At 47.4% G+C, this 27,255-nt stretch overlaps 1 protein-coding gene and 1 long non-coding RNA gene across 3 annotated transcripts in view; one reads left to right on the top strand and one right to left on the bottom strand.

The window, feature by feature from the left end:
- Positions 1-1,081: 1,081 nt before the first annotated feature.
- On the bottom strand, positions 1,082-25,044 carry LOC115084466. The gene is made up of 2 exons (XR_003854568.1): positions 24,845-25,044; positions 1,082-1,608 (listed from the first exon to the last, which is right to left on the bottom strand). It is a non-coding gene; the product is annotated as an uncharacterized LOC115084466 (long non-coding RNA).
- Positions 25,045-25,451: 407 nt separating this feature from the next.
- ANO10 (anoctamin 10) overlaps positions 25,452-27,255 on the top strand; it is a 536,131-nt gene continuing 534,327 nt past the window's right edge. The window contains exon 1 of one of the 2 annotated variants that reach the window (XM_029589378.1): positions 25,452-25,860. The gene's annotated coding sequence lies outside the window, so the exon portion shown is untranslated. The remainder of the gene's footprint in view (positions 25,861-27,255) is intronic. The other variant, XM_029589377.1, reaches the window with a different exon arrangement.

Raw genomic sequence — 27,255 nt, 5'->3', positions numbered from 1 at the left:
CTTATATTAAACTGTCATGTAAAATGCTAAATGTATGAAAAAAAAATAAGGAAAGACTTTTTAAGCAAAATATTCACTTTGCTGTGAATAATAAAAGGATGATATGAAAACTGTAGCATTTCATGTCTATTGCAGCTTGATTTTCAGATTTTCTGAAAGGCAGAACCTCAAAAAGTGTTTTGAAAACAGGCTATTTCACTGTATTATATAAGGCGCCCACAGATGTTGGAAAGATTAATGGATACTGATGGTGCTATTCATAAAAAGCATGTACCAGCATGTGACTATGTCAAGTGCATCATGTTTTGTTTTTTTTTAGTGGAATTATTTTCACACATGTGATGATTCATGAGAAGCAATTTCATTTGACGGAGGCATAAGAAAAAATTCAAGTATGAACAGAAGAAATTCCAAGATGGGGGCTAACCAATAAAGAGCACTAGAGAAAGCTTTGGATTAATTGGTTCCTCTCATAGAAGTAGCACTATGGTGTAGGAAAACCGAGGTCTGGCCTCTGGTCTCATGGGGGGCAGAGTGTAGACACGTAACACACCTGATACAGGGAGACACTGGACAACCTCAGCTAAGAGAAGAGGGGCATTGAAAGCTTAAGCCTGTGAGATGCCTCCCTCCTAGCTTTTTGCTTGGAGTGGGATTTGAGCTGGTCATGAACTGGGTATAGAAAGAAAATCGGAAGATCTGAAAGAAAGCGCTCCCTAGTGGTGGAAACAAAATCTACGGCTTTTATTTTTACCAACACAAAGTGCTAGGAGTGTTTGCTTCACGTCTGCACAGTGAGGTAAGGGACTAAGATTTTGAGCTACTGAAACTGATTGAAAAAGTATGTTTTTCTTAAGTGAGGCGGGGATAAATCTTTTGGGATGTGTCATGCTTTGAAAGGGATATGAACCCCCTTTCTTGCTGGTTAACAGGGTTCAGGAGCTCACAGGGGAGTGCTGGGGCTACATTCTAATCCATAATTCCAGGTTATTCTCCCAACAGGGAAGGCAATGGAAAATCTTTGAAGGCCTGGGGGTCTTCTGCATTAGCCCACTAAAAAAGAAGCACACAATGGTGGCTGTTCAAAATTAAAATATTTTTTACTGAAAATTTGATCGCAGATGTACAATCACAAAAGAGAATACTTTGGAATAGTGCACATCACTACAGAAAATAAAGTTCCAGGAATAAAACACAGACAGTTATTGACAAAACTATACTCCCTGGCAATAAGTACTTTTCACAAGGGACTCTCCCTGAGCACTTCCCCAATTACTCCTGCAAACTGGAAGCAGACTCCTTCTTAGTAGGAAACCGAAGTTCTTGTTGATACTCTTCAGAAATTAAGCTGATGCTTTCCTTCAGGCAGCAGCTCTATGGGACCTCCTCCTCCTTGTAAGGGGAATCTTCCCTCTCACTCCCTACTAAGGAATTCCATTCCTCCAAAACACTGAAGAAATCTCTCTCAGACAGATGAAGAGTATAAGACTGATTCCTCTCTTCCTCAAGACCTCTTCTCTCATTTTTGGAATATCTCAGGAATCCATTATTGTTCCACAAGACCAATGTTCCTTGTAAGTTGTGCATCTGTATGTACACATCATGAACCTGTGTATACAGGAAAACATAGCACACATAAGAGAAGGAAAATAGAATGGTGTTTCAAAGAACACTGCACACAAATGTCTACACTCTGTTGCACACAAGAACATTTTATTGTACACAGCCCACATAAAATTAGAGGCCCTAGATATCTCCTTGAACCCTAGGGCCCGGGAACCCCACCCCTGGGTCTACCAGCTACCCTCTTAGGAAGAATACAGAAGGGTAAATTGGTTCATGAATTGTATTAAACCACTCAATGCTGAAAGATGCATCCCATTGGGGAGTTTCAGACACACCACTACAGCTAGACTTAACTACAGTGTCATTGCCCAGTGTTCTTGGAGACACTGAAGTCACTTGTAAAGGACCACTTTATTGACCCCCTTAGAGGTAGTACAATAATAAGCATTTATAAGATTTCCACAGGTGACAAAAGCACACACATGACCAGATTTACTAAGCATTTTTCTCAAAACGCAAAATAGAATAAACTCTTTAGTGCATCTCATCCATCCTCTTTAATAAAAGGATGAAAAGAATATAAATTAGTGGCATTGTAATCTTCAGTGAATGCTATATCAGTAGAACCAATAAAAGGAGAGATTTGCATGTTATTTATTACATTCATAATTATGCCTTTTACCTTGAGAATTATATTGTAACACAATGCTAGAACATGAAAGTGTATGAATTATCTAAAAAATAACTTACGTTAAAAGTTGTTTTATCTCACTGACAGCTTCTTTCAGGGAAAATTAATGTTTTACATCCCATATTGGTGTTGCTGCAATTTGCCTTCATTTGCAAATTAATTAAGTGTGATGAAATTTGTCATGAATAACAGAATGGAACAGGTAATAGAAAAAGAAGCAAGATGTGCAGTATAGACAGCAGTAAGAGAGCATGCAAAATAAAAACAAAATGCATTGATTGACTGAGGGTAATGGATTATAATTTCTAAATGTTATACAAATTATTCAATCCTGTGCCACATACACTATTCTTTGTCACCAGGAAAGAAGAGATGGTGCTTGCTGTTCATGCTTAATTCATGAATTTGGTTTCTAGGTCGCCTGTTTATTTTATAATTTAGTGCAATGACAGATTTTTTCATTAGTGAATTCACTTTCCTTATTGCAAATTCTCCCCTCTTTCTAAATAGCATTATCCAGTACTGTTTCATTAAATTCTAAACCTGCTCATCAGGGCTACAGTGACACCTGCTGGAAGAGAAGAGAACGTGGATGAGCAGAAATCATTGATCTTGTAGGCTTCTGCTCTTGCATCCTAAACTGATCTGAAAGACATTTTAGAGAATAAATGGAGGTCACATTTTAAAACAATGACAAACTGCTCTCCTTCTCAGCCAATCCTCAACTCGAGCAAATTATGAGACCTCAAATTTAGAAAGAAATACAACCCCCCCCCCCCCCCCCAAGAAGTTCTACCCAGAACAAAAAGAGCTTATTTTCCAAGACACACATGTGCATGTCGGTAATCCATGGATGTGTGGATCCAAAAGCCCCCTCTCCTCCCCCACCAAACCTAGCTACAAGCTATTAAACACAGATCTTTTCTGGTTTATGGAGGATTGAATTTGATCATAAAAATAACAGATGTTCTCCTTCATGAGCTTAAACATACCATGTAACAGCTGGTTCACAATTCTCAATGGTAAGTCCAGTGATCTCAGGAAGATTCAGATCCACTACAGTCAGTCAGTCTGGTCTGGGTCAGATTATTCCAGGTTACTTTTATACAGATACCCAAGTTCACAGTACACAGGTTGAGAGTACCAAGATTCAAGCTAGGTACATCTAGGATCCTCAACACAGCTCACAGCCTTCAAGTTGCCAGGGAACACTAGGATAGTTTTAGCAATCCCTTATGAACCCCTGAGGACCAATGCAAATCCTCAGCTGCAAAGTTGCAGACCTGGCCTTGGATGAGCAGCTGCCCCTTTCATATTGCTTCCAAATGGCTTAGAGATAAAATGTCAGCAGAGTGCAGATCTAGCCTATAGCCAGTGTGGCCACAGCCATAACACTGTGCCACTCTGTTGTCACGGAGATTGTCAGGAGGAGAGGCAGACAGGGGAAGAAAAGGAGCACCTGCCCTGGGCATCACTCCTCTAGGGGCATCATCAGGCTACTGCCCTACCCTGACTTTGAGTCTGCCCATGGGGCCAAAAAGAGAATGCAGTGCTATGTCCCTCCTCCCAGTGTAGCCTGGGCATTATCTGCTGTGGCCCCCACTAAAGCTGATAACATGAATCAGCTGCCAACACTTTTCCTCCCTCCCTGGCAGTCCAGTCCATGCTAGAAGAAGAACATAACCATCACCTTTCCTTCCCTCCCGTGCAGTTCAGAGTCTAAGAAGCTGTTTGAACATGTGGCACTCTCTAGAATTCTAAGATGTAAACTTCTGACTCTATCAAGCCTAACCTACTTTAACTAACCTACTTCAATTATTTCAACCTACTAACCTACTTCAACCTAACCTACTTCAACTACTTTTTTATGTTAACTGTAAACTGATGTGATATTAGAGAAAAAGGGAAAAAAAATGGATTAAGTGCGTAGCTTGCTGGGCAGACTCGATGGGCCATTTGGTCTTCTTCTGCCGTCATTTCTATGTTTCTATGTTTCTATGAATGTCGGTATATAAAAGCCGCAAATAAATAAATAAACTATGCTGACGGCATTCAAATTCTACTCCCCCTAAAAGATATCCCTGAGAACACCCTAAAACTCTGGGAGAGCTACTTATCAACAATAAAACAGCTCCTATCACAAATATCCCTGTCACTCAATCAAAACAAAACTGAAATCCTATATATATCCAATAAACCCACTTTAGTACTCAGCCCAGACGTCAAATCATTACAACTAAAGAATCAAATTGTCTCTGCAGTCAAAGATCTTGGTGTCATTCTTGATGGCGAACTAAACTTTAAAAAAATACATCAATACCTTGATTAAAGATGGATACTTCAAACTCCAGGTACTAAAAAAACTCAAACCCCTTATATATACCCAAGATTATCGAACAGTACTTCAGGCACTACTTTTCTCAAAACTGGATTACTGCAACGCCCTTCTCCTGGGCCTTCCTGCAGCCACACTAAGGCCAATACAGCTGTTACAAAATGCAGCAGCCAGAACACTTACAAACAGTAAAAGATCAGATCGTATCACTCCTATCCTCAAATAGCTACACTGGCTACCCATCCCATACAGAATTCAATATAAGACTTTAACTATCATTCATAAAACACTGTACACTGATAAAATTAACTGGCTAAATGTGGTGTTACACTTTCACGTCCCCACCAGGAACCTTCGCTCCACAAATACAGGGCTTCTTAAAACCTCCTCTCCGAAACTGGCACAACTGAATACAGTAAGGGAGTGCGCTCTAGCATTAGCCGGCCCTCCCTTATGGAACAACCTTCCAGCAGAATTAAGACTGGAACCCATGACCCAAAAATTAAAAAAAAAAAACCCTAAAAACATGGCTCTTCCAAAAAGCCTTTGCATCAATACCATGACGCCAATCAACGACACTGAGAAGGAGCATATTATTTACTCATAGAGAGAACATAAACGCCCTCTACTGATTCTCTTTGAAAATGCTTAAAGTGGCAAGTAATGTTTATAATCACAACTAATATTAATTTTCTGTTAATATCAGTTAATGTTGATTCTAAGTTGTACTGTAAGAAATAATAGGAAGACACTGATGCTCCTAGTTTCATCTGTTCTCTGTAAACCGATGTGATATGTCAGATAGAATGTCGGTATACAAAAATAAATAAACAAACAAATAAATAAATATGGTTCAAACGGCTTCTTAAACTCTGAACTATGCAAGAGGAAGGGAAAGGCACCATCTCTGTTTCTTTCAGCTTAGGCTGGTCTGCGGGGAGGGAGGGAGGGAGAGCAGTACCTGGGACATTAAGGGAGAGAGTGGGGACTGAGAGATTGGGTGGGAGGGGATGTGCAAGGACCAGGAGATTGGGGGTAGATGTCTACAGGAAGCAGAAATTAGGAGATCAGTAGTAGGTTGGGGGATTGAGTAAATGGGGACTGGGAGGAACTGAGGTTGGTGGGAACTGAATGTGAGTCTGAGAACTGGGATTATAAGTAAGAATGTGTGGGACTGGGAACTGGTAGTGTGCAGAGGGGATATGATACACAGCTAGGGAGTATTAGCGACGGGGTGTGAGATGATGTGAAGGACCTGGAGGACTGGGAAGGGGTGAGAGGCATTGGAAAGGGATGGGATGAGAGAGGGTAGAAATAGGGGCTGGGGAGTGATTGAAAGAGGAGAAATAGGCTGAGGAAGGAACGAGCGACATAGGAGGGAATGAAAGGATTAAAAGTGGAGAAATGGGTGGGAAATGGGAGAAGAGAAGGAGAAGGAAAACTGGTAGGCAAGAGGAGAAAAGAAGGAGATTGTCACCCCCTGCTGCTCACAGGAGGAGAGGGTGAAATATGAATGGACAGAGAAGCAGAAAATAGAAATGGAGGAAAAAGTTGAAAGGAAAAGATCAATCAATGTCAGAGACAGATGTAGAGGAGGAAAGAAGAAGACAGAAGAAATGGGAATTGGACAGGATACCCTGGAGAATGTTAAGAGAAGACAGAGGAGAGCAGAAAAGAAACTTTGACTAATGTGATTAGAAAAATAAAAATCCCAGCAACAAAAGGTAGAAAAAAATCATTTATTTTCAAATTAGTGACCAGAATACGTAAGCTCTGGGAATGGAGATCTTTGTGGTGCATTTCTTTTTATATCTCTCCAGTGCTGATCTGCATATGGAGTTTGGCCTTTTGGGGTTTTCATTTCAATTTTTGTCTGCACGTTTCTAATTCTAATTTGTGGTGCCATATTCTGAATTTAGTGAGCAGCTGTTCGTGTTCTGTGCGTGTGACAGAGGTGAAAGATTTTGCTAGTGTTTTGTTTCTGTGTAGGGATTTGTAGCAGTCCAGTTTGTTCTTTTTTTCTCAGGAGGTATATTGGTGTTGTATGGTTACATTGCAGTGCTGCCTTCTTATAGGAAAACTTGTTCCTATGTGAGTCCTGGGTGTTAGTGCAGTTACATTGTGGCAGGCTTACTGCAAAGGATCTGAGAGTTTTGACAGGGTTTTTGGTATTTCTCAATGTTCTTGGTAGTGGAAGGCGTTTGCTTTGCTGTTAATGAGATCTAGAGCCTAATTCGTTTAATATATTTCAAAAATCACACACACCTTTTTCAACTCTTACTGCTTAACATGGCAGAGATTACAAATCAGGTGAGTAGAAGTTAAGGATCCCATCCATACATATCTAAGGATCACAATTTTGGAAATAGGGTCATGTCTACTTACACATTATAAATAAGTAGAGATGTGAATCGTGTCCTCGATCGTCTTAACGATCGATTTCGGCTGGGAGGGGGAGGGAATCGTATCGTCGCCGTTTGGGTGTTTAGAGTATTGTGAAAATCGTTAAAATCGTGAACCGGCACACTAAAACCCCCTAAAACCCACCCCCGACCCTTTAAATTAAATCCCCCACCCTCCTGAACCCCCCCCCCAAAATGCCTTAAATTACCTGGGGGTCCAGCGGCAGTCCGTAGCTAAATCGGGGGAAGGGGGAGGGCAGGAAAACCGGCACACTAAAACACCCTAAAACCCACCCCCGACCCTTTAAATTAAATCCCCCACCCTCCCGTTGGACCCCCAGGTAATTTAAGGCATTTGGGGGGGGGGGGTTCGGGAGGGTGGGGGATTTAATTTAAAGGGTCGGGGGTGGGTTTTAGGGTGTTTTAGTGTGCCGGTTTTCCTGCCCTCCCCCTTCCCCCGATTTACGATTTTTTGACGATAAATCGGGGGAATTGGTATTGTATCGTGGCCCTAACGATTTTTGACGATTTAAAATATATCGGACGATATTTTAAATCGTCAAAAAACGATTCACATCCCTATAAATAAGAAATGTTTAAAAAAACAAAAACATTTAACAGAATCTCCCAGCTCATGGTGTTGTGTGTTATGTACCTTTTTCACTTGACCTTTAAGTGCTAAATTGCTTGGCTACAGCTTTGCCAGGCAAACCTAGGTTCAAGGTCAGCCAGAACATCTTTTCACTTTATTACTACCCTTTCCCTATTCCAATGTGCTGAAAATTTGGTGTGGATAGGACAAAAAAGTTATTAGGGACACACACACATATATACATACATAGGAGTAGATTTTAAAAAATTGCGCCCACGTGTACTTTTGTTCGCGCGACCGGCGCAAACAAAAGTACGCCGGATTTTAATAGATACGCACGTAACTGTGCATATCTTTTAAAATCCGGGGTCGGCACGCTCAAGGCTGCGCAAAATTGGCAGCCTGCGCGCGCCGAGCCGCGCAGGCTGCCTCCGTTCCCTCCGAGGCCACTTTGAAATCGGAGCGGCCTCGGAGGGAACTTTCCTTCCACCCCCCCCGCACCTTCCCCTCCCTTCCCCTACCTAACCCACCCCCCAGCCCTATCTAAACCCCCCCTACCTTTGTTGGAAAAGTTATGCCTGCCTGAGGCAGGCGTAACTTGCGCGCGCCGGGCTGGCTGCTGGCGCGCCATGTTCCAGTTCGGGGGCTGGTCCAGAGGCTGCGGCCATGCCCCCAGAATGCCCCCAGGCCGGCACCATGCCCCCCAGAACGCCCCCGAACGTCGCGCTGCCCCCGACACGTCCCCCTAGCAAAGCCCCGGGACTTACGTGCGTCCTGGGGCTTGCGAGCGCCACCGAGCCTATTCAACATAGGCTCGGCACGTGCAGGGGGAGGTTGGGGCAGGTTTTCGGGGGGTACATGCGTATCTTACGTGCATACCCCTTTGAAAATCTGCCCCATAGTGATCACATACGCCTTGTTTTCCTTTGGAAATTAGGATAAAACTTGCTGATTATGTTCATATTAAATTCAAACCCTCTCCTGAGTGGCAGGGGAGAGACCAGGGAAAGATTCAGTGTGCACTGAAGGATGTGAACCATATCCCTTAGTGTCCAGTTATAGATGAATGCTGGATAAAGTGGGAATTGTTACGATCGACAATCCGTGGGTTGTCCCACAGGATGCTGCTCTTACCTCCAGCCCCGGGTCTGAGCTACCACCATCGGCCTGACACTGCAAGCCGACTGGGCCACTCCTCAATGCAATGGGATGCCACCAACACACAGCAGACACCACTGCTCCTCTAGGTGCATCTGACATGCCTTCATTTAAAGAGCCTGCAGCGGGAAATCCCTCATGGTGCCCACTAATGACATCTTGAGTCCTGGCCTATAAGAAGCCCTTGCCTGCCTTCGGTCCTTACCCTGGCAACAGGTCAACCCGAGGGGAACACGGGCTGGTAAAGGCAAAGCTCCAGTTGGCCTCTGCCTCATCCAGATCCACCTGCTGACAGTGGGAACCTGCATGGCTCCACCCTTGCAAGGCCATGGACCCGGCGGACCTTACGGGCCTGAAGGCCATTCCAGGTATAGCCCAGAGGCTACAACAACAGCAAGCATGCCTCGATACCCTGACGGCAACAGTACAAGCCTTAGCCAACCGTGTCGGTGGGGCCACGGCTACCAGTTCCTCGGCACCCAGGGCTGGGGCCCCTCCTGCAGCGCCAGTTCCTATCCAGATGCCGGCACCTTCGCGGTTTTCAGGAGACGCGAAGCTCTGCCGGGGATTCCTGAACCAATGCTACATTCGGTTCGACCTTCTCCCACTTCAGTTTCCAACCGACCGGGTCAAGACCAGTTTTATTATTTCCCTACTGGAAGGGAAACCTTTGGCCTGGGCCTCCAACCTTTTGGAGCGCCAGGATCCTCACCTGAACAACCTGGTTCACTTTGTTTCCGCGTTTAGGCAGGTCTTTGACGAGGCCGCTCGCAAACCCACTGCAGCCTCTGAGTTGCTCCAGCTGCGGCAGGGCAACCGGTCCCTAGCAGAGCACGCCGTGGACTTTCAGACCCTCGCTGCTGAGTTAAACTGGGGAAGCGACAGCTTACACGGTATCTTCCTGGAGAGTCTCTCCCTGAGATTACAAGACGAGTTGGCGGTCCGAGATCTCCCTGATGATCTGAACGACCTTATTGATTTGGCAGGCCGGGTGGACCGTCGCATCCAGTGTCGCTTCCGAGAGAAGAGGACTTTTCATAGGCCTGCTACCTCCGGATCCACTCCTTCCCACCGTGGGAGTTCCCCACCAGCCTCTTCTGGGTCCCAAGATGTTGAACCCATGCAGGTGGGTCAAGGACCTCTCTCCCAAGAGGAAAGAAGGAGACGCCGCTCGCTGGGCCTCTGCCTGTACTGCGGTGGAAAAGGCCACTTCCTTGCCCGTTGTAACGCGCGCCCGGGAAACTCCCGGACCTAGGGTCAGTGGGGGAGCTAACCCTAGGTCACGCCGCCGCCGACTCCCCATGCTTCGTTCCAGTAACTCTGCTTCTCCCGGACGGAGAATTTGAAACTCAAGCCCTGATTCGACTCGGGGGCCGGGGAAAACTTCATCCTCCAGGAGCTAGTTCAGCAACTCTGTATTGGGCGGCAACCCCAAAGACCCCTGCTTCGCATATCCTCCATCCAGGGGAGGCTCCTTCCCGGCACCATTACCACGCGTACCCAGCCGCTCGTCCTACGTACGGGCGTTTTGCACCAAGAGGAGATTTCCTTTCTTATTCTAGAGAAATCCATGCACCCGATCATCCTGGGGCTGCCCTGGCTTCGGAGACATTCGCCTGTCATCGCCTGGGACTCCCTCCAGTTGGCGCCTGGGGCCCGGCCTGCTTCGGCACCTGCCTGAAAGGGATAACTCGTGCCTCAGTACCGCTCCTGACGTCCCCTTTGGCATTACCTCCCCAGTATCAGGAGTTCCATGACGTTTTCTCCAAGGAGAGAGCCGAGATTCTTCCAGAGCATCGCCCATTCGATTGTGCGATCAACCTGCTGCCTGGTACCACACCACCGTGAGGCCGGGTCTATCCATTGTCCCTTCCAGAGACCCAAGCTATGTCCGCGTACATCCGGGAGAACCTGGAGCGAGGGTTCATTTGGCCATCCAAGTCCCCGGCAGGAGCAAGCTTCTTCTTCGTCACTAAGAAGGATGGGTCACTTCGCCCCTGCATCGACTACCGCTGCTTGAACAACATTACTCGGCGAGATCGGTACACTTTTACAGTGTTTAAAAAACTAACATCACATCTTGAATGTTTCCCTTACAGCTCATCCTACTAAAAGATATTTTCAAATTCTGGTGTCACCTCACAGTAACAGCAGCACAAACACCTTTCATTGTCAGATACATTGTGAACTAACACAAAACCCCGCAAAAAAGACACTCAAAATCTATACTGCAATCCCATCATAACATAACAGTAATAACACCAAGGACTCAAACAACAATAACCCTACCTGTGAATAAGCAAGGGTAAATATTACACTGGGTCCTAGAATACCAATACACCACCTACTGAGGAAACAAACAAACCAGATTGCTATAGATCCCTATGCTAGCAGAATCTCTCATCATGGTCACACACACAGAGCAGAAACAGACTCTCACCAAATACAGAATACAAAATAAAGGAGCACAAATTAGAAAAAACTGAAATGGAAACCCCAAGAAGCCACTCTGTGTATTAATAATGGAAAAACAGAGCCACCATTCCTCATAAAACAATAAAATCAAGAAACATAAAGCATCAGTTATAATAGTAAAACCATACTAATAAAAGAATATTTTAAAACTACTGATAAATAGAATTTCTATTAATTAAAATCATATACATTGTTTACAATTTCCCAAACACCAATAAAATATTTCAAAACAGCACATATATCAAATAACACCCAATAATTAAAACTAATAAGGATTTTAAAAAAGTCCATGCATGGAAGCTCTTGATTTCCAGTCACCCTGATATTGTCGAGGATTAGGAGGTTATCCTCTCTCTCTCACACATACTCACATGTCCATTCTCTCTCACACATACACTGTCACATACATACACATTCATGCTCTTATACCCACCATAACCTCTCGCTCTCACAGACACTGACACACTCTCAGGTGTAAGACACTCTCTCCCCCAACACACACTCCCCCCCACACACTCTTACTCCCCTGGATTTTCTCATACACACTCATGCTCTCACTCTCACTGGCTCCCTCACATACACACAAACACATACACCCAGGCAAGCTCCCAAATCATTCTCACACTGACCCTCAGGCAGGCTCCCATTCATTTTCACACCACTCCTTCACCATCCCCCAGGCATGCACACATTCATTCTCACACACACAGACCCCCAGGCAGGCACCAATTTATTTACACACACACAGACACACCCTCAGGCAGGCACACATGCATTCACACACGTACACCCCCAGGCAGACTCCCATTCATACACATGCACACACTAAAGGCAGACCCCCTCTCTTTCTTTTGCCAGCAACCTCAGAGCCTATCTCATTCCTCTGCTGCCACTGTCACTGCTGCTGCATGGCTATTGGGGAGGCACTGATTGCTGCTACTGGCACTGAAGCCCATTCTGCTGCCTCCTCTCTGCAGGCCCCGTGGGCTTCCACTTCCTCCATGCTGATCTCCTACATTGTGAGATCCGCATAGAGAAAGTGCTACTCTTGCACATTCCCAAAGATTACATGTGCCAATCAGTAAAAAGTAATTTATTTTTTTTTTACTTTGCAGTCTGATCTTAGGTTTTCTAATCGGTTGGTCACAGGATTTTTTTTCCCACCTTTCCTTTCTTATTTTTTTTTGTCAATTTCTTTTATATTGTCTTTTTTTTCTATTTCTTTTCTCTCCATCTGTCTTCTTCCCTCAAAATCAGTCAGGTTCTCATTCTCACATGCCTTCTCTCTCTCTCACACAGACACACAGGCTCTCACTCTCACATGCTCTCTCTCATACAATCATTCATACACACAGTCTCTCACTGGCACATGCTGTCTGACTCAACACACACAGGCTCTCTCTCACTCCCACATGCTGTCTCTCTCTCACACACACACAGAGGCTCTCACATGCTGTCTCTGCAAACATTCAGGTCCTCACTCCCACACACAGTCTCTCAACTCATGTCATACATGCGCACACACACACCCTCAGCCTCTCTCTCACCTCTGGGCCTCCTCTTCACGGGTCGCGGATGGGCTCTGCAGCGGCCCTGGTCTTCTCGGGCCGCCCGCAATGTAGGATTCGCGGCGGCCCGTAAGCGCTGCTCCTCTTCTGCACGTGGCGATGCTCCTCCTCCTTCCGGCACGCGGCTCATGCTCCTCTTCTGCACGCGGCTGATGCTCCTCCCCCTTCCTGCCCGCGCGGCTCCGGCAACATTTTTCTTCCGGGGCGCGGGGGCAGGAAGGAGGAGGAGTATTTGCAGGCTTAGAGCGACCTTTTTTTTCTGGCCGTGGCCGATCTTCGGCGGCTGTATGAGCCTTCTTATCGGCCACCAGTGGCTCGGCGCCCCCTAATGCTAGGCGCCAGTGCTTCCACCGGCCCTGGTCTCAGCTCCTGTCTGATTGGCCGGTGCTGGGCAAGCCTTGCCCAGCACCGGCCAATCAGGCAGCGTGCCTTCGCTCGAGTCACTCCCTCCCCCCCACCCCGATTGGCCGTTGCTGGCCAATCGGGGAGCGAGGGAGCGGAGAATGAACTTTTTTTTTTACAGCCTCCGGTGGGGGGGAGGGAGTGACTCGAGCGAAGGCATGCTGTCCGATTGGCCGGTGTTGGGCATGCCCCTCCCCCCCACCGGACGCTCGCTCTGCAAGGGAAGGCAGCATGCCTCATTCTCCGTCTGCTCTCAGCAGTGGGCGGGCCAGTCACAGACAGTAGGTGGGCCGGATTTGGCCCGCGGGCCGCCCTTTGCCCAGGTCTGGCATAGGGGATAAGGAGCTGCTGGCCATTAAACTTGCTTTTGAAGAATGGCGTCAATGGCTGGAGGGGGCCCAATACCCGATAACTGTCTATACCGACTACAAGAACCTGGAGTACCTATGTCACACCCAGCGCCTTAACCCACGGCAGGCACGCTGGTCCCTCTTCTTCAGCCGGTTCGATTTCACTCTGCGTTACCGACCTGCCTCCAAGAGCATCCGGGCGGATGCCCTCTCCCGTACCACTGAGACAAGACGATACCCCGCCGCCACAGTACATTCTGGATCCGGCCAAGGTCCTCTTAGTGGTTGCTGAGGTGGCTCCCGCGGGGAAGACTGTAGTTCCTGTCCGTTCCCGTAGGAGAGTGTTAGCCTGGGCCCACGATTCCCTGACCGCTGGACATCCAGGAGTAGCCAGGACCCTGAACCTCCTATCGGAATTCTACTGGTGGCCCCAACTGAAGAAGGACGTTCGTCTCTACGTTCAGTCGTGTCCCACCTGTGCTCGGCAAAAACCCCTGCACGGACGCTCCTGGGGTCTTCTTCAGCCATTACCGGTTCCTACCGAGCCCTGGACTCACCTGTCCACCGACTTCATTGTCGACTTACCAGTTTCTGATGGGAAGACCGTGATCTGGGTCACGGTCGATCGTTTTTCTAAGATGGCCCACTTCGTGCCCCTCGCTAAACTGCCATCTGCACCGGAATTGGCCACCCTCTTTACTCAACACGTCTTCCGCCTCCATGGTCTCCCGTTGCACATAACCTCTGACCGCAGCCCACAGTTCACTGCAAAGTATTGGAAGACTCTCTGCAGGAAGTTTGGCGTGCAGCTTGACCTGACCACGGCCTTCCATCCCCAGGCCAACGGGCAAAGCGAGCACACCAACAGGACATTGAAGACATTCCTTCGCTCCTTCGTGGGAGATCTCCAGGACGATTGGGTGTCCTTATAACCATGGGCGGAATTTTCCTATAACTGCCACAAGCACTCTGCGACAGACCAATCCCCGTTTCAGTTGGTCTATGGGAAGGTCCCGAGACCTCCCCTACCTCTGCCTCTGACGGTGCCGTCTCCGGCAGTCCAATTTACGGCACGTCATCTGCGCCACTTATGGCAAATCACCCAGGAAAAACTTTGCCTGGCAGCGGCCAAAGCAAAGAAATATGCGGACAAGTCTCGGCGGCCCGCTCCGGTCTTCCTTCCGGGGCAGAAGGTATGGTTGAGTACCAGAAACATTCACTTACGGACTCCTAGGTACATTGGTCCATTCGCGGTAGTCGAGCGAATCAGGGCAGTCTCCTATCGATTGCGTCTGCCTTCCACCTTGAGGATCCACAACGTGTTCCACGTATCCCTACTCAAGCCTGTGATCCTCTCAAAGTTTCATACGAAGCCACCCGAGCTGGCTGCCCCTACGGCAGATCCTGATGTCGTATACACCGTAAAAGATGTCCTGGATGTTCGATTCCACCACCGCCAGTGGGAATACCTCCTCTCATGGGAGGGGTATGGTCCTGAGGAGAATTCCTGGGAGCCGTCCTCCAATATCCTGGATAAAAACCTCCTCCACCAATTCCATCTGGACCACCCGGGGAAGCCTCGGCCTCCAGGGAGGGGGCGTAGGAGGGGGGGTACTGTTACGGCCCCGGGCCGTGCCCCGGGCCCCCTACCTACCTTGAGGCCGGCTCGGGTCGCCGGGGATCCATCTAGGCCTGTTCAGGCCTCTGCCGTGGCTCTCCCTCCTTGAGGGAGATGCCGGCGTTTCGCCGCGGCTGGCCCCGCCCCCTAGGTGCGCACGCGCAGGGGCTGGGGATTTAAAGGGGCCAGCGCGGGAAACTTCTGGGCCGTCCCTGGATGACATCAGACGCTCCAGATTTCTTAAGCCCTGCTTCCTGGTTCCTTCTTCGCCTTGCAACGAGGTTCCTCTGCTCCAAGAGTGTCTAGTTGCTGCTTGTCTCGAGCTTTCGACTCCGTCTTCTGATTCCTGGCTTCTGACCCTGGTTCCGTCCACAATTCCGCTTCAGCTTGATCCTTTGGCTCCTGTCTCCGTCTTCTGATTCCTAGCTTCTGACCCTGGCTTCGTCCACGACTCCGTCTTTGGCTTCAGTTCCTGGTTTGGCTTCCTCTGACCTCAGGCTCCGACCCGGCTCCGTCCACGACTCCGTCTTCCGTCTCATCCCTGGCTTGGTTTCACCTCAGACTCCCGGCTTCCGACTCGGCTTCACTCCTGGACCTCATCCTTGGACTCCGCCGCTCCTCGGGTACCTGGTGCTCACTGGCCCCCAAGATTCTCCTAAGTCCCAGCGGCCGGGCTCCTACGGGCTCCTCCCAGGGGAGTACCGGCTTCCAGGGTGAATCTCCAAAAGTCCCAGCGGCTGGACTCCTACGGCTCCTCCCGGGGGAGTACCGGTCTCCAGGGTGAAGACTCGTCAGTCACCAGGGCCCAACGTCGTCCGTCCTTGGTCGAATAGGACTCCACCTTGTTCCAGGGCCAAGGCCTTCCTTGAGTCCTCCGAGCTGCCTCTCAGTTGGGACACTTGCTGTGGTTCTCCACAGCGCACCACCCACTGTCCCGACCGGCCCAAGGGTCCACAACCACAACAATCAGTGCCTTTCTTAGGTACATTGTTTCCAACCAAGGTTTCTAGATGGACCCACAGAAGCTGGAGAGCATTAAGAAATGGACACAACCCACTGGTCTAAAGGCTCTCAGACGATTTCTGGGTTTCACCAACTATTTCAGAACATTCATCAAGAACTACTCCTCACTAACTGTTTCGCTTACAGCTATGACGAAGAAAGGTCAATGTTGCCAATTGGTCTACGGAAGCAGTAACAGCATTCCAGAAACTGAAAGACGCCTTCTCGAGCAAACCGTGCCTCCGACATCCGGATCCAACTAAGCCCTTCTTCGTTGAGGTCGATGCCTCAGACGTCGGCGTAGGGGCCGTACTAAGCCAGGCCGTGATTCTAAGGCCTTACACCCATGCTCATTTTTCTCCCGTCGCTTCTCACCAGCAGAGAAGAACTACGGAATAGGAGATAAAGAGCTCCTGGCAATAAAGATGGCATTCAAGGAGTGGTGCCCTTGACTCGAAGGAGCACAATATCAGATCACAGTCTTTACAGACCATAAAAATCTGGAGTACCTCCGCCACGCACAGCGCCTAAACCATAGGCAAGCAAGATGGTCCTTGTTCTTCAACAGATTTGACTTTGTGCTGAAATACCGCCCTGGAGATAAGAACATCAGAGCAGATGCCCTATCTCGCTCATTCCTCTCTGAGGACGTTCCAGATGAACCACAACATATCATCGACCCGAAAAGAGTTATCTTGTCAGCTTCTCACCCAGTACCTGCGGGTAAAACCATTGTACCCAAGAATCTAAGAAAAAAGCTGCTAGCATGGGCTCATGACTCCAAACTGGCTGGACACCCTGGTCAATGCAGAACTCTGGCTAAACTGCAGAAGTATTACTGGTGGCCCACCATGAAGGAAGACACATTCTCCTACTTTGCTTCATGCACAAATTGTGCCAGACAGAAACCGCCACCTTGTCGTCCCTGGGGCCTACTCCAACCCTTGCCATTACCAGACGAGCCATGGACACACATCGCTACAGACTTTGTGGTAGACTTACCACTCTCAGGAGGAAACTACACAATCTGGGTAACAGTAGATCAGTTCTCAAAGATGGCTCTCTTCGTGGCTCTCCCTAGCTTACCCACAGTCATGGAGCTTGCTAAACTCTTCATCACGCACATCTTTTGCCTACACGGCATGCCTATGCACATCGTCTCTGATCGAGGAACCCAATTCACAGCTAAGTTCTGGAAGGCATTGTACAAGAAGTTTGATATCTCTCTCGACTTCACCTCAGCATATCATCCACAGTCTAACAGGCAAACAGAGAGAACGAATAGGACACTCAAGCAGTTCATTCGTGCCTATGTGGGCACTCATCAAAATGACTGGGCTGAACTGTTGCCCTGGGCTGAATGTTCTCAAAAACTCTCATCCAGCAATATCGACTGGATCAACACCATTTGAAGTGGTCTATGGACGACTACCATTATCATCACTACCGCTTCCACTGTCAGTGTCATCCCCGGCAGCTCAATCTACTGCCAAAGATATTCAACGACTATGGACTCAGACCAAAGAGATGCTTCAAAAAGCAGGTCAACGAGCTATGAAAGGCTATGATGCTCATCACTGCAAGGCTCCAGATTTCCAGCCTGGTGACAACGTCTGGCTATCCACAAAGCATTTAAGACTCAAACTACCTTCAGCTTGTTTTGTTCCACACTTCGTTGGACCCTTTCCCTTTCTCTGATGATTAGGCAATCTCACATACAGTCTGAAGCTTCCACCAGCATTGAAGATTCATAATGCATTCCACGTCTCACTATTGAAGCCACTAATCCTTAGTGAGTTCCCAACCAAGACACCTGAACCTGCACCTATTGATGCAGAAGAAGACATTGAATACAAGGTAGATGCTATCCTTAATGTAAGAAAGAGAGGCAGAGTATGGGACTACCTCCTGACATGGGAGGGTTATGGACCTGAAGAAAACTTTTGGGAACGTTTGTCAAATATCATGGATAAAGAGATGCTTCAACAGTTCCACAGAATGCATCCTCAGAAACCAAGACCAGGTAGGAAGCCTGGAGGGCGCCCTTTGAAGGGGGGTACTGTTGCATCCGTCGGTCTCAGACGGTTTCGCCCCGTATGCCTCACCTTGTTCTCGGCTCCTCCCGCTTACCTTGGGAAAATGGCTACTGCCGCGTCTGCAAGCCGCCCTCTCCGGAACGGCTATGGCGTTGCCTCCCGCCATGTTCCTCCCAAGGGCCTACTAGGGCGCGCGTGCGCACGCTACCCACATCTTTATTCCAGCAATGGCGCAAACCTCGGAGGTGTCCCCCTCAAGTGACATCACGCCATCCGGGTATATAGCCTGTACTTGTTTGCTAGCTCATTGAGTTAACAAGGATTGGATTCGTCCGGTCTAAGCTACTCTGCCGCTTCCTTGCTGCCACTGAAAGCTCTCTCTCTGCCCTTCGGGATATTGAGTAACCTGGGTACCTGCTCCTCAAGGGCCCTCTGCTTTATTTCAGGTGCCTTACTGGGATCAGGTACTCGCTCCTCGAGGGCCTGCTCTCCCAGCCTCGGTGCCAGTACCATTTTCTTCAGCCTGGTGGAATCGCTAACCTACAGCTATCATCTAGTGAGTAATCTAACTCTCAGTCTGTCTCATCTATAGCATTGCCTTGCCTGGGACCTACACCGGAATCCCCTATACCAATGTGGTGAGACGGGTTCCCTCTGCCGAGGGTCCCAGGACTATTATCTCTGGATCACCTCACTACTGCCACCTCTGGTGGTACACATCAAACTCTATAATAAAAGAGCTAAAATCTGTGTTTGTGCATGCTGAGTCTAGCCCAGTACTGTGGCTCCCCACGGGCTCCTCCCCGTGGGCGTGGTCATCTGCCACAGTACCCAAGAATCCACCCAAACACCGATAAACCTTAACAGCCAGTTAGCAGGGTCCCACCCTTTCCTGAAAAGAGTGGATAAACTTTCTTTTCAGGGCTTACCTCCTGGTAGCTCTACCTTAATAAGGTTTCCAGACCTGGCCTGCTGGTGCACTGTCCTACTGTCTCCCTTAGGTTGCTCAGTAACCTGATGGGAATGTGGACCCTTGGCCTGTGTTGAGATTGACGCTACCTGGGAGGCAGGCCTGCCGCAGGTTCTCAAAGACAGGAGGCGAGGATAACAGAAGACAGGGGCCGACTGGAGCTTCACCAATACCAATCTCGTTCCCTGCGGGTTGAGCCTTTGGGTGCCGGGACCGGCTGGACTTAGGTGGATCCCTGAGAAGATGGAAGGCAAGAAGGAGATGATGATAGCTGGTTCAAGGTCAGGAAGCCAGAGAAGACACGATAGCCAGTCCAAGGTCAGGAAGCCAGAAGAAGATACGATCGCCAGTCCGAGGTCAGGAAGCCAGAGGAAGATCTGATAGCCGGTCCGAGGTCGGGAAGTCAGGAAATCCATCCAAAGGGAGAAGGCCAGAATAGGAGCAGGCAAGCAGGATCAGGAACAGGAAGGCAGGAGCGGGAACAGAACACTGGAACAGGAAGCAGGAACTCTGGAATGAAGATAGAAGCAGGAACGCTACGAGAAGAAGACCTATAGCCAAGTTGTCTGAGGAGTATTGGTTACAGGTATATATACTGCTGGGGCCTGATGTCACGCGTCAGAGCCGATGGCAATTTCCCGCCACGGACCCTTTAAAGGTTCCCTGGAGGTGCAAGCGCGTGCCTAAGAGGGAAGCCAGAGGCGGGCCGTGCCAGCGGCGTTCTGTGAGCAGAGAGGCCTCGGGACGGCCCTGGCAGCATGGGGGGCCCGCTGCCTGTGTCAGCCAGGGCCTGTAGGTGTGAGCTGTGCTGGGAGGGAGCCCGAAGTGCTGGCAAGGCCGGCCTGGACGGACCGCGGCCGGTGAGTCTAACAAAAGGCTTGTGAACCCCCGCCCGTCACAGAGTTTCTCTTTTTAAGTGGTAATCCTCCTCAGCCCAAGGGTTAGCAAAAAAAAAACAACAACCCACGGTTAAACACAGTCCTCTTCCACAAGGAAAACAGTTTTTTTAAATTTTTGTGTACCTCACTCTCAACCTGAGCGGGTTTTAATCATCTCCCACCTGTGGTAGAGCTTGACCATACAGGAATATTTTTCGATTCCTTCCTCGCTTAAGTTCAGCTCCGCCACAGCATCCCACAGATAATGTTCCCTGTTTAAAATGTGTGCTGTATCTGGGTGTAGGCTCTTTTCTCCTCCTCTTTGTACTCCTTTGGATTACTCTGTTTCCATAGCCTCCTCCATAACCTGCCCTTCTAGAGGTTGGCTTGTGGCTTGTGCCCTCCTCCTCCTGGCTTTCTCCTGCCTGGAAGAACTCCATCTCCTCCTCTTCATTTTCAGGTTCCACCTGTAGCTCCGCCCCACTTCAGGTCAGGTGATTCTGGCCCTTCGCTGGCCTCCTCGAGGTGGGACCTGCCCCTTCTTTCCATAGGATCTTCCAAGGTGTCCCTTCTGCCTGAGGAGGACCTATCCAGTTAGCTGGTCCCTCCCCACCAGAGATACTCTCTCTGCTTTCACCCCCGGGTTCCCTTGAATTCTTTCTTAGGCTAGTGCTGCCCTGTCCTGCCCAGAGTTGACAGTTCTTCCCCTTTTCCTCTGATGGTCTTCGGGGCTGGGGGTGAACCAATACTCCTCCTTCATAACGCCCCATTACTGTCTTGACAACCTCTCAAGGACTGATAGTAAATTTGGAGAGGCAGTTTTATGTAACTTGTTCTCACAGTAGTCCACTTTCCATGGAGGGGTCTAGGTGCTTACTCAGTAAACAGACCGCTGCAAATGTCACCTTGGGATTCCCCAGATTAAATGGCTAATTCAGCCTGCTTAGTGATGGTAAAAGCAAGTTTGCTTACCGTAAGCAGTGTTTTCTGTAGATAGCAGGATGAATTAGCCATGGAATACCCACCTGCCTCCCTGGAGAGTCGACTCAGTAGTTAGATTTAGCTCTGATATATACTGAGAAAGCTCAAGAGGTAACTTCCACACATGTTTAGAAGAGCTACAAGCTTTACTAGTTGGAGAGACAAGTCCATTTGGTGCTGCTGGAATATGTCACGCACATGTAGAAGCAGGGAGATCCTGGATTTTCTGCAAGGAAAACTATTCTGTCAACTGGTAACGGAACCCACACGAGAGGGGGTGATACTGGACTCGCTGCTTACCAACGAGGACAGTATTTCTGATGTTGTAGTGCATGATTATCTGGGAGCCAGTGACCACCAGATGGTGTGGTTCAATATTAGGACACAACAGATGAAGGTTCATGCTAAGGCAAGGGTCCTAGGCTTCAGGAAAACTAACTTTCTCAAAATGGGGGAGTACCTCAAGGAGTTGTTAGCTGGATGGGAAAATCTAGGGGAAGTAGAAGGGAAACGGGCAAAACTAAAAGGACATATCATAAGGGCAACAAATCTTTTTTGTTAGGAATGTAAATAAAGGAAAGAGGAAAAAGAGATCATTATGGTTTTCTAAAGAAGTAGCTCAAAAGGTAAGGGAGAAAAGGTTAGAATTCATAAACTACAAGAGATCGCAGAAAGAGGAAGATAGGTGATAATATCTGGAAAATTAAGAAAAGTTGGGAATGTAGTCAGGAATGTGAAAATTCAAATAGTTGAAAAATTAGTAAATATGGTAAAATAGGGGACAAGATTTTTTTTAATATATTCGTTAGTGATAAAAGGAAGTGCAAAAGTGGTTTGTAAGACTCAAAGGTAAAGGGGAGGAATATGCAGAGGCTGATAAGGAAAAAGCAAAATTGCTTAACAAATATTTCTGTTTGGTGTTCACTGTGGAAGGGCTTGGAGCAGGACCGCATAAAACAAACACAGATAAGATTGGAACTGAGGCATACCTCAATCACACCCAAACCTAAATGCATTACTCTGTCTTTTTTAGCATTAAATCTTAGCTGCCAGACCTTAGACCATTCCTCAAGCTTCGCTAGATCCCTCCTCTTGTTTTCCACTCCTTCCTGGCTGTCCATCCTGTTACAGATTTTTGTATCATTGGCAAAAAGATAAACCTTTCCTGCTATCATTCCATTATGTTGCTCACAAAAATTTGAAAAGAACCGGTTCAAGGACGATCCCTGAGGCCCACCGCTAGTAACCCCCTCCTCAGAGAAAAATCCATTTACTACTATACTTTGTCATCTCCTACACAGTCAGTTTCTAACCAGTCCAGATCCATACCAAGGGTGCACAATTAATTTATAGGTCTTCTGTGCAGAATTGTGTCAAAGGCCTTGCTGAAATCCAAGTATAATATGTCTAGCGCTCTGCCTTGATCTAACTCTCTGGTCAATATATATATATATATATATATATATATATATATATATATTGAAGAGAGTAGCGGCTAGGGCAGATCCTTGAGGCACTCCTGTGTTGAGGTTTACTTTATTCGAGAGGTTGTTGCTGAACATTACTTGGAAAGTTCTATGTGATAGGTAGGAGGTGAACCATTTTAATGTGTTGTCCATGATTCCTGTTTCTGATAGTCTGTCGATTAGGATGGAATGATTGACTGTGTTGAAAGCAGCTGATAGATCCAGGAGGATTAATAGGTAGCTTTGTCCTTTGTCAAATCCCCTAAGTACTGTGTCATTTAGTGAGAGGAGTAGGGATTCAGTGCTTAAGTTTTTCCTGAATCCAAATTGAGAGGGGTGAAGTATGTTGTTCAAGTCGAGGTAGTTGGAGAGTTGGGAGTGAACGATTTTCTCTATGATTTTTGCAATGAACGGTAAGTTTGATATAGGTCGGTAGTTTTGAATGTTCTCCGGGTCTAGGTTGTTCTTTTTTATTAATGGTTTAATGATTGCTGATTTTAAGCATTCAGGATATTTTCCTTCGGTGAGGGAAAGGTTGACTATGTCCAATATTGTTTTGGTTATTGAGTCTTCAATCATTTTAATAGTCGGTATGGGGATATTATCGATGGGGTGGTTTGCTGGATTCATTTTTTTGATTATTTTTTGGATTTCCAGCGAGGAGGCGGGGTCAAAGTTAGACCAAGTTGATGTCATTTTCATTTGTAATTTTGAGGTTTGGGTGTGTGTGTTGGTGTTGTTGATGGAGTTGTTTATCAATTTTTTAATTTTATCAGTGAAGTAATCAGCAAATTCGTTGCTTTTATCTGTGTTGGTCGGTGTTCTTAGTTCATTTGGTGGTTTGGTGAGGCTTTGTATGATGTTGAATAACATTCTGAGGTTATGGTGGTATTTGTTTATTTTGTTCGAGTAGAAGTCTTTTTTTGCATTATGGATTAGTTTTTTATAGTTTGCTAGATGGGTTCGGTATGCATTGAGTAGTATGTCAATTTTATTTTTGCGCCAGGATCTCTCTTTTTTCCTGAGTTCGCGTCTGGCTGATCTTATGTTCTCGTTGTACCATCTGTTTTGGTTTTTTTTTTAATTGACTTTATGATGATAGGGTTTATTCTATCTGCTAAGGTTTTTGTAATGTTGAGCCATGAGTTTGTGGCTGTTTCTGAGTTTGTAAAGTCAACGTTCTTGAGTTCTTCTTGGAGATTTTCTTGCAGTGTTCAATCTCAAATGGGGGGAGGCATGCAATGGTTCTTATGTTGGTTTCATTTTTGGTGGGTTTCATGTTGCAGGTGAGGGAGGCTCGGATGAGGGAGTGGTCTGACAAGGGGATTTCAGTTATTTTGGTTTGGTGTGTGTCCCAGGTGTTTGTGTTGATAAAAATTAGATCAAGGGTGTGTCCTGCTTTATTAGTTGGTCCCTTGACGATTTGTTCTACTCCCATTGTTGCTAGTTCATCCGTGATAGTTTTGCATGTGGGTGTGAGGGGGCGGATGTCCATATGCAAGTTGAAATCGCCCATGATGATGAATGGTTTAGTGAGCGTTACCTGGTGTATACATACATACACACTTATACATGTATATAACTCATTTTGGGAGGCTCCAACTAATTTAATAAATGGAAGGGAGCTGTGGCTCAAATAGTTTGTTCAACCCTGCCCTAGTCATATTGCCTGAAAAATCTGACTTTGGCCTATAATCTCCTTCAATAGGGCAGTATATTTCACTGGTTGGGACGGACCATCCTCGGTGTCTCCAATATGGACCAGTAGCAAAACCTGAGATATGTCCCCTGATGCTGTACTTCCTGCAACCTGTACCTTTACTTATTATAACTTTGCAGGTTTTTTCACCCTTCTTATTACTATTCTGTATACTTGGCAATACATTTAAACCTGTCATGCCAATAAAGTTAGCTGAAAGAAAAAGCCTGAAGTCCCATTGGCAGAGCTGAGTGATGTCACTGAGGCAGACCTTCTACCCTGAGCCCAGTGTTGCCAGGTTTTCATGAAAGAACAAGCACTTTTTTCCAAAAAAACAAGCCCCAAAAAAGCCAAAAACACATGAGATTGAAACATTTTATTTTTTTATAGCAGTTAATGCCCTCACAAACTCATACCCCTCTCCCCAGCCCCCTCCCAGCACATCTCTGCCCCCCCACACTCTCATTCCCCCCCCCCTCCCAGCACATCTCTGGCCCCCCCCAGCACATCTCTGGCCCCCCACACTCATTCCCACCTCCCTAAACCTCTCCAAGCACATTTCTGGCCCCCCACACACTCATTCCCCCCAGTACATCCCCGGCCCCCACAGACTCATTACCCTCTCCCAACATACTAACTCCTTCCCTCCTGATACCTGGCTGTAGCTGCACACTCTGGATTCCTTTGCTGTTGTTCTCCAACGCTGTGCTGCTGGCCTTCCCGTTTCGCCTACGTGCGACGCTGTGCTGGCTGGGTCTGCCCACAAAATGTGCTCCTGACGCGTGCATCAACAAGGCTTGCAGCTCCTGCTCTGATTGGCTTACTGCTGCAATATAGGGATAGGGTGCGCCTGCTATGGACAGGCTTCATCGCAGCAGCAGCAGCCGCCAATCACTGTAACATGATTCAGAGCACAAGTCCCGCCCAACAAGCCCAAAAAAACGCGACTGGCAGAAAAAATAGCCCAATTAAAAGCAACTAGCGAATCGGAAAAAAACCCGCGAATGACTAGGAAAAGAAGCCCAATCTCGCGGTAAATAAGCGAGGTTGGCAACCCTGCCTGAGCCCCACTGTGTCTAACACCATCTCTGTCGGGGTCCCTTCCCCCATAATCCACAGAACCTGGCAGCCGGCGCAATCCGACTCAGCCCCGCCTCTCCGGGAGCAGCTAGCTTCCCCTTCCTGGGGACACGTTTTCCTACAGTACCACCCAGCGTCGGTCCCCGGAGCACAAATTGTGAAACACCATTCGCGGCCTGAGAACCTCTGCTTGCGCTAAAGCCGCTTCTGACACGCCCCTCCCACCCCTGTAAAATAATAAACAGCAGAGCTGCCAGAGACCATGCGGCTTCTCTAACTATAGGGGGGAGGGGGGGAAACAAGCAAATATCGAGCCGCCTTCTTGGCTCTTAAAGGGGCCGCACTATTAAAAAATAAATAAATAAATACAAAATAACTTTACTGCCCCGGCTTTCTTAGCCTCTCTTCCTCCTTGCCTCGGTTCTCCCCGCCTCCTTCTGCCAGCCCGCCGCGAGTCTCCTCTAGCCCCACCCTATCGCGGCTCTCCCCGCCTCCACCTCCGGCCGGGTCTGGGTGGCAGCCTCTCCCTCCTGCTCCTGCTGGGATTCTGGACGGGATCACAGGATCAGGGACAGCAGAGAGGCGTCGGCGGTGAGTAGCTCTTAGTCTTCTCCTTGCCTTCCACCCCACTCCCCTGCACTCTGGCCGTGTTTACGCTCTCCCGTCTCTTTGTGTGTCCTGCCCTGGGTTTTAGAGCGAAATGTGTACCTGGATACTATTAGACGTCAGCCACTGAACCCCCAAGACTGGCGGCTCTGGCTCTGTTACTTGCAGCACGTAATTCTTTTATGCCCTTTTGTAAGGAAGCCCAGACAAAAAAGCGCCCCCCCCACCCCCCGCAAAAAAACAGCCCCTCTTTCTTCTCTTTTGGTCTGGGTTACCGACGGAGTGTTCGTTTGGTTGATCCAGTAAAACCTACCGCAACTCCCAGTTCAGTCTATCACTGTAAGGACCAATGGGGCTGCAAACATTTTAATGATAAAATAGTAACACCCAGAATACCTTCCAATACCAAATGACATTCTCTCTCCTAGTATTAGAAAACAGGAATTCTGCTTTTGATTTGCAGTATAATGTAATTTTTATTTTTAATGTGGTAGATGACTATAAGTATGTTTGGGAATCTGGCAACTAGTATAAGTATGCTTGGGAAACTTGCTGTGTGCTGACAGCAAACTAAATCCAGTTCCTGACACTGACAGAGCTAGCCTGCTGTTCAACGTGTGCATTACACATGCCGAGTTAACACATAAACTGCTGCCACCAGATCTCTCTGAAGCAGTGACAAGGAAGTAAGAATTAACCTCATGAAGTAAACTTTTTTTTAGAGAATTCTGTTTACCTACTAAACAGAAAAACTGCAGATACACTTGTTAGTTATATATAAAGATTAGTTATTCAGACATTACAGTTGAATTGATCATATATAGACAACTGTACTAAAGGTTAGAATTCAGCACTTCATGTCCATGGTGTACTGTAATATCCATACACAACAATATAGAATGGTTTTTGGACCTATTTTTTCAATTTTTTCACACCATAAGTCAAAGACACATTCTTAAGTTCATTGTTATAGTTTGTAGGACCGCTACCAAAGGGATCTGTATAGCAATCAGACCCAGCACAGGAGAGGTCACTTTACTTTATTATTAATATCAAATTTTCAAAAACTTCTTCAAAAGTACTGTTTGCCACGGGAAAATGTATTCATAGATACAAGCAAAAATTATAGGAGCTTTCGTCTCAAAAAATAATCATTTAGCACAAACATTGCAGTACTTAGCTTCAAGCCGAGAAACCACGATGAAGTCCCGACGTGATCACGTTTCGGACCACCCAGGGTCCTGCTTCAGGGGTCAATTCTTGATAATCCTTTAAATGCGGTTACTAAAACTCATTCCCAAAACGGCAAGAACTGGCGTGTTTCATCTCAAATCTTCATTGGCGGTCCGTCTTCGAACCCACTTAATTTAAAATGGCGAA

The sequence above is a fragment of the Rhinatrema bivittatum genome, chromosome 2, assembly GCF_901001135.1.
Source record: "Rhinatrema bivittatum chromosome 2, aRhiBiv1.1, whole genome shotgun sequence".
Taxonomy (NCBI): domain Eukaryota; kingdom Metazoa; phylum Chordata; class Amphibia; order Gymnophiona; family Rhinatrematidae; genus Rhinatrema; species Rhinatrema bivittatum.
This window is presented reverse-complemented; position numbering and strand designations above follow the sequence as displayed.